Source organism: Corylus avellana, chromosome ca2 (assembly GCF_901000735.1).
Source record: "Corylus avellana chromosome ca2, CavTom2PMs-1.0".
Taxonomy (NCBI): domain Eukaryota; kingdom Viridiplantae; phylum Streptophyta; class Magnoliopsida; order Fagales; family Betulaceae; genus Corylus; species Corylus avellana.
In genome coordinates, this window is record NC_081542.1 from 46,392,437 (window position 1) to 46,401,149 (window position 8,713).

The following is an 8,713-nucleotide window of genomic DNA, read 5'->3' on the forward strand; positions in this document are numbered from 1 at the left end:
CCTGGGCAAAGCTCATGTATATCTTAGCTGATCTCTGAGGTCCACATTTACTCCACGAGCCAAATAATATGTAGAAAAACAGATTAATAGCTCTGTTATGGTTAATGTGCCTTAAAATTTACTGTATTGTTGCTTAACTTTTACTTGAATTGTGTTTTGTTAACTTTGGTTTATGTAGTGAAGAAGAAACATGGTTAATATTGTTCCCGGTAGACGTAAGCAATCTTGTCGACCACGTTAAATTATTCTTGATGTTGATTCTTGTTTATATTTTTCTTGTGTGCAGAGAATTCCACAAAAATTACTTTTATTAAATTATGTAGAGACTTTATTCTACATTTCTACCACTCTTTCTTTATTAATTATGAAAGAGACAAGGCCACACAAAAAACCCTAAATAAGATATTATACATCCACAACGTTATTGGAAAGTGACAAAGACTGCAGGTTTTCCTAGTATGAAATTTCGAATCAAGACAACGTGAGAGGTTCAACTAGCAAAGACAGGATGTTGCTCTGGGTCTCTTGGTCTTGAACACCAAATCCATCTCCGTCATGGTAGAGTCCATGCGCCACACGAGCAACATTTGCGCCAATATTCACAAATGACTGCAACATGGGTAATTGAGTGAAGCATTGCCCATTTATTTTCTTCCACGTTTTGTTTATCATCCCTTTGATGTGCTTTCGAGCTATTTCCTCTGAAACATTCTCTTCTCTCATGTAGCACATGATTGATGAAGGAGCATCGCCTCTTTCTATTTCAGCCTGTTACATGTTATTGTACAATTTTTTTCATAATGAACCAATATATAGGCAAGGAAAGATCGAAGCAGATTTTTCATATCAAAGAAACAGTAATCACCTTTGAAGTCCCCAGATCATTGCAAAGTCGAATTATCATAGATATATTATACACAAGATCTTGGTTTTTCTTGAGAAAATTTTCGTACTCCTCTTCTACCTCATGCTCTATACAAAAGAATGCATGCACCAACATCACAGAGCCGGATGATGAAATCCATGCATTACTTAGATATTCTTGCAAGGATGGTGTATAGCCCATGTTGTACCAATTTGCTTCCACAAAAAATCCAGTACAAAAATCTGTCCACTGTTAACAGAAAACAAGCAAAAATAACAGAGATTTTCACTAAAAAAATTCAATGATAATGAATATTCTCACTTTCTAACGTAGCACTGAAATTCACTTTTGAATGAAATACAAGTGAAACTAAATATAATTTTTATTGTTACCTTAAAGAGTGAGTATTTAAAAATATGTGTAGCATTTCTCTAAATATAAAGTAACCAAAAGACAAGTACGTACCACTTTCTTTAGATGAGGTAATAGTTGGTTCCCACGCTTCTCCGTTTGAATTTCATTAGCTAATTCATTAGTTGTATTGTGTAGTGCTAAGAAGCAAATCTTCATGCACTCTGGAAGCTCTTGAGTTTCCCTGACATCCCACCTGAATTTCGATATGTTACTTAGAATTCTTAGCAAATCTTGTGTATTATTGAAAATTCCAATGGTGATATATATGAAGTAATTACACTAACCTATTTACGGCAGTGGTGAAATGGTTTAGTTCTTCCAATGTGCCATAAACATCATAAACATCATCAATTACAGGTATGAGATTAAGGACTTTAGTAAGCCATTTTCTGAAACATTTGTTCCGAGGTTCGAACGCAAAGCCCACTGAGCACATGAAAGTTTCGACCAGTCTGTCTCTTGCGAAATTCAAGTTCTCTGTGTTAGGAAATTAATCCTATTTCCCAAGACCCGTGAGATGCGAAAAATAAGAAGAATGCGGAATAACAAAGATAAACAATCACACACGACACAAAGATTTAAGTGGTTCGGCTTAACAAGCCTACATCCACTGACGGAGACGACCCAGAGAAAATTCACTATCAAAAGATGAGTACAAGAGAGTAACAGGACGAGAAAACCACTCAAACCCAAAGCCCCAAATACACCCAATTCTCACTTTGCCCAAAGGAGAATAATAACAAAAAAAAAAACTCTCTTTTCTTGGTGCTCTCACCTTTTCTTTCTCTCAATTGTTTTTGGCATACTAAAACACAAACACCTCATGCCTTTATATACTAGGCAAAGACGGTGCTTTTTCTCCTCTTACAATTAGGACTTGGATTCTATGTAGTATAAGGAAAAACAAACCTTTCCTTCTTAGAGAAGGACAAAACCTTGGGGCCCACACAAAGTTTGATGGGTCAAGGCACATGTACTCAACAATCTCCCACTTGACTTGAATCCCACCAAGTCACAACATAGTGAATCTCCTCTGGATGTCTCCTCCACCTATCTTCAAGCTCGAGTAGCTTCAGTTTCTCAATAGTCACTCCTTTTGTCAACATGTCTGCCGGATTCTCAGTTCCACGAATCTTCTCAAGTAGCAATTGTTCACTTTCAAGAAGAGATCATATGAAGTGATACCTCAATTGTATATGCTTTGTTCTTGAATGATACGCCGGGTTCTTCGCAAGAAAAATGGCACTCTGACTATCACTGTGTAGAACACCCTTCTCATTCTTCTTTCCCAACTCATCCAAAAAACCTTGTAGCCAAACCATCTCCTTTCCAGCTTCTGTCACGGCCACATACTCCGCCTCTGTAGTGGAAAGGGCTACAATTTTCTGTAACCTTGAGGTCCAACACACAGCCGTACCTCCTAGAGTATATACAAACCCTGTAGTACTTTTCCTGCTATCAACATCGCCTGTTAAATCAGCATCCACGTAGCCCTGCAGCTTCAATTCTGCACCTATGAAGCAAAGGGACATATTTGAAGTTCCTCTTAGTTATCGCAAAATCCACTTGACTGCCTCCCAATGCTGCTTCCCTAGATTACTCATGTACCTGCTCACAACTCCCACTGCATGTGCAATATCTGGTCTAGTACAGACCATTGCATACATCAGACTTGCGATAGCTGAGGCATAAGGTACCTTGCTCATGTATGCTTTCTCCTGATCCGTCTTCGGTGATTGATCCTTGGTTAGTCTGAAATGACTCCCCAAGGGTGTGTTCACTGACGTAGCTTCATCCATGCTAAATCTGCTGAGAATTTTCTTCACATACTCTGTTTATGAAATCTTCAGTGTACTATTGGCCCGATCCCTGATGGTTTTCATCCCAAGGATTTGTTTAGCAACACCCAAATCCTTCATTGCAAACTGCTTTGACAGCTAGTTCTTCAATTTGTTGATGTCTTCCATACTGGCCCCTGCAATGAGCATATCATCTACATACAAAAGTAGAATAATGTAAGAGTTCTTAAGACTCTTGACATAGCAACAATGATCTGCATTGCATCTCGTGAACCCAGTACTGCACATGAAACTGTCAAACTTCTTGTACCATTGTCTTGGATAGGGACGGCAATTTTGACACGACCCGCGAATCCGACACGAACACGACACGAAAAAATAGGTATTGGGTTTGGGCTAATCAGGTTCGGGTCGTAATCGGGTCTACCCGATTAAGACCCGAAAATTTCGTGTCTGGCGGGTCGACCCGCCAGACCCGATTTTTTTTTGATTTTTTTCTAGACCCGCCGACCCGGTTTTTCTTGTTTTTTTTTTATTTTTTTCTGGACCCAGGTCACGCGACTCACACGTGAGGAGAGTCAGACGACTCAGGCCACAGCTCACGACTTAGACTCTCACAGTCTCACCTCACATCAGTTTTAGACTTTTAGTTACTTTACTCTTTGAACAAAAAAATTGAAAAATCAGTCTCTGTAAGTAGTAACGTTGAACCTAACCCTCTCCCTGACTCCCTCTCGGCTCTCACTCGGTCTCTCACTCTCCCTCCGTCACCGACAGTCCGACTCACCGTCTCCCACTCGGCCACTCTTGAGTCTTGACTCTCCCGATTCTCCCTCTCTCTCTCGCGTCTCCACTCTCCCTCCTCCTCGTGGGCCTCCTCCGCTCCTCGCCGTTAGGAACTTAGGGCCTTAGGCGTTAGCAAGAGCCAAGAACGGACCTCACCGTCGCCGACTCGCCGTCCTCACCGAGTCACCGTCGCCGTCAGCCGCAACTCTCTGTCTCTCGTATGGCGGTACGTCTCTTATTCTCTCTAGTCTCTGACTCTGATTTTTTTTTTTTTTGTAAGTCTAGACTCTGATTTTGATTGTTTGAATTTTTTATATATATTCTAGACTCTGATTTTGAATCTTGGATTGTTTGAATTTTTGATATATATTTGTCTTTCAGGCAATTATGTGATATTATACGGTTTAGGGTTTATACCTTAATGGCTTAATTACATTTTTTTACTATATATTAGTGTACATAATTTTGCTAAATCATTGATTGAATTTGCGTTGTTGAACAATTTATGGCAAATATGGCCAAAGCAATGATTTTTTTTAATTAAAATAAAGATTTTAAAAACTTAAAACTGAAAATAAAATTGGGGGATTAAAAGTAGAATGGAACTTCATAAAGAGAGAGAGAGAGGAAAATAAAAAAGATATCTAGACTCTGATTTTGATTGTTTGAATTTTTGATATATATTCTAGACTCTATTTTGTAATTAAGGTATAATATCACATAGTTGCTTATTGCAAGATTTGGGTTGGATTATTTTATTTCACTTAGCTATATAGCTTTTAATTTATTCTTAAATATTCAATTTATAGTTATATATCATATAGTCATTAGTCATATACTTTAATAGTTTAACTAATGATTATGTAATTTATGTGTGTAGATGAATATTGAAGAAGTTGTTGAAGATGCATTTGACATTGATGACGATGTGGTCGAATTACCGTCACTAGAAGGTGACTTTGTTTTTGTGGGGACTGGGAGTAACAAAAAGGGAAAGAAGCGGAGGAGGACTTCAACTATTTGGCAATATTATGATGTCGTTCCTAATACTGATCCAAATGACCCGGAGGTGTGGGCAAAATGCAAGACATGTGGTAATAAATACAAGGCTCGAAGTTCATATGGAACTGAAAATTTGAGAAAGCACATTCAAGTTTATGGGGGGGCAAACATTCGTGATGTTGGGCAGATGCTCTTAGCTGGGAAAGCAGGATCTCTGTCAGTAAGTGGCTCTAAATTTGATCCCAAATATATAGAGAATTGTTGGTTGCTTTGATTATTAAGCATGATTTGCCTTTTTCATTTGTTGAATATGATGGTTTAAGACAATTACATCAGTACTTGCGTGGTGATGTACCCTCTATATCTAGAAATACTGCTAAGGCAGATTTGGTTAAGATGCATATGAGGGAGAAAGAAAAGATTAAATCTATGTTGCATGCTTGTCCTGGGAGGATTTGTTTAACATCTGATATGTGGACGTCTTTGACAACCGATGGATATATGTGCCTTACTGCACATTTTATTAACAAAGATTGTGTATTAACTAAAAGGGTGTTAAACTTTTCTTTTATGCCCCCACCACATAATGGAGTTTCTTTGAAAGAAAAGATATATGATTTGCTACAAGAGTGGGGGATTGAGAACAAGATTTTTACTATAACATTGGACAATGCTTCTGCTAATGATCGTTGTATTGACTTTTTAAAGCAAACACTGAACATTAAGAAAGCCCTTCTTTGTGAAGGTGAGTTCTTTCATATGCGTTGTTGTGCCCATATTCTTAACTTGATTGTGCAAGATGGATTAAAAGAAATTGATGATGCTATCGAAAATGTTCGAGATAGCGTAAAGTATGTTAAGGGATCACAATGGCGAAAACAAAAATTTCTTCATGCGATAAATCAAATGTCATTGGACAGTCATAAGGGGTTAAAACAAGATGTGCCAACCAGATGGAATTCTACTTATCTTATGCTTGAGAGTGCTATTCATTATCGTAGTGCTTTTAATTATTTGGCAATGACTGATTCAAACTATACGCCGCATTGTCCTAGTGCACTTGAGTGGGAAAAGGTGGGTGATATCAGTAGTTTCTTAGCTTGCTTTTATGAAGCTATATGTGTTTTTTCTGGTACTAAGTATCCTACTGCCAACTTATACTTTCCCGTAGTTGCCATGATTTATTTATCTTTGAAGGAAGACCTTGTGAGTGAAGATGAGCATAAAAGATTAATGGCAACTCAAATGATCTCTAAATTTGAGAAATATTTGTTAGAATTCAGTGCAGTGTTGGCCATAGCAGTTATATTAGATCCTCGTTACAAGCTTCATCTTGTAAATTATTACTATACGAAGATCTATGGAGTTATGGATTCTATACAATTTGAGAATGTTCGTGAGAAAATTAAGAACCTTTTTATGGAGTATAGTGCTTCTTTTAATACTTCAAGTTCAAGCTCCATAACTGCTCGGCGCCCCCAAGTACCTAGAGCAAAACTATCTTGGCAAAAGGTGAATAATATAATTAATTTCTTATCTTTTTTGTAACTTAGTATATATATATACTCAATTATTTATGTTTATATTCTCTTTGTTTCATGTAGGACTATTTAGCATTTGCTAGAGATAATATTAATTTTCAAAAGAATCAATTGGACATTTATTTGGAGGAGCCTAGGTCTGTGGATTTGGATGATACATTTGACATCCTTTCATTTTGGAAAGGAAATCAATTTCGTTAACCTGAAGTAGCTGCTATGGCTCGTGATGTTCTACTGTTGCTTCGGAATCCACTTTTAGCATTGGTGGACGTGTGATTGATCAATATAGGAGCTCACTCAAGCCTGACATTGTTGAGGCATTAGTTTGCACCAAAGATTGGTTATATGGAGATGAAGGTAATATTAGCCTATTAGTTATTTCCATATTTAATTTCTTCGTTTATGTGTATTATTTTTTTATTACACTATAATAAAATAATACTAATTCTTCTTATTTTTTGATATAGAACTCACACAAATGAAGTTGGACTTGGATGGCAAAGAAGATGATGTTTTGACAATTTCCTGTGACATTCCAGATTCATCTGGAGCACAATCTATTAATATTTCTTAAACTGATTATATTTGTAGTGTTTTATAATTTATATCTTTGGACTTTGATTATATGGGTGGATCATGGATGCCTTCATGGATCCTTAAGTGGAGTGGCATAATAGACATTGGCCCATGGGAACTTAATTTGTATTTTGCAAGGAATTATGAATCTAATGTTGATGTAGTTTTGAGTTTTGTTTCTTTTTGTATTTATTATTTTGTTTTTGTTAGCTTTTTTATTATTATTATCTTTTTCTTTATTGCTATGATGGAAATGTTGACACATTTTAGTTTATGGACACAATTTAACCCATTAATACTTGTTTTTGGGTTGAACTAATTTGTTTAAATTTTATGTCTTTGACTTTTTTGTTGGTTAAAACTGAATGCCCTTTTTCATTCAAAATAAATAAATAAATAAAAATGAAGAAGAAATAGGTCGAGTGCCCATGTAGCAAGTATTTGTTATGTTGCTGGTATTTGCTGTGCTATGATGAGAAATTAGATTTTCTTCCTACTTGTTAGCTTCCGAATTGGCCCTCTCTTTTGTAGTTTTAGAATATTTTTCTATGTCTTGTATTGTTTCATTGATGAATTATTCTTATGATTATTTATAATTGTAGTTAGAATCCTGTGTTGATCCACTTGAGCCCTACCTTCATGGTGTGAGGTCGTACCCTTATGTGTTTGTTCATCTTGTGTTATGAATCTTTAATATAACATATGGTTATCAGGTTATGGAGTTCCCACACTCTCAAATTGTTTTTGTGTATCATCTTGTGGACTGAGGCTTGATCTCTTAGATGAGTTTCTTGTAATTTGCATCCTTATGGATGTTTGGCAGTGCTTCTTGTTGAATTAGTATATGATGTTGCTTCCATGGCTTCCCCATGCATGTAATTATGTAAAACACTACAGATGAAATTCTAATGTCTACTAAAGAAGAACTCCCTAAGCATTCATGTCATTGTTTGTTTCAGATAGCAAATTTGTGATCTTTAGAAAAACTTTACTGTACTTTACCTTGTCGTTGCTAAAATGAAAATCACTTAAATTATAACTATTCTATTATATTACACATTTTGATAAATGTATTTGCACAATTAAATAAGGGTCTTGGTCTTCTATGGCTCTCATGGAATTCAAAAATATTGAGTCTTGGCCTAGGTTTGGATGCTAAAAAAAATGTATGAGAATTTGTATCTTTGTTCAAATTAATTTTTTAACACTTTTGTTACATGTGGGACTAAATTATAAGTGGACTATTTTAATAAATGAATTTACTTGTTTTAACTTTTAACTTTTAAGTTTAGGTGAAATTATGAGTTTAGTAATTTATTTTCGAGTACAATTTGTCAATTACAGTCGTTGGTCACTTTCCAATTTTTTTTTTTTTCTTATCCTTTATTAAAGCCTTTAATCTCTTAGAACTCAATTTTTTGCATTGACTATATTGATGTATTAGTATTATTATTACAATTTTGAATTTTGAATTTTTTTTTTTTTTTTTTTTTTAATTTTATAGTTTAGGGTAATCGGGTCGTCTCGGGTCGTGTCTACCTGTTTAGACCCGATTATTTTAAACGGGTAAAACGGGTCGTGTCGGGTTACCCGATTATTTTCGTGTCATAATCGTGTCAAACCTGATTACCCGTTTAGCTAAACGGGTCGTGTCTGGATATGAGCTAATCGTGTAACGGGTACCCGCGGGTCGTAATCGGGTCGTGTCAGGTACCCATTTTGCCACCCCT

General features: G+C 36.1%; 1 pseudogene; it reads right to left on the reverse strand.

Moving 5' to 3' along the window:
* Positions 1 to 464: 464 nt before the first annotated feature.
* The window catches only part of LOC132171895 (alpha-farnesene synthase-like), a 25,603-nt pseudogene continuing 17,354 nt past the window's right edge, over positions 465 to 8,713 (reverse strand).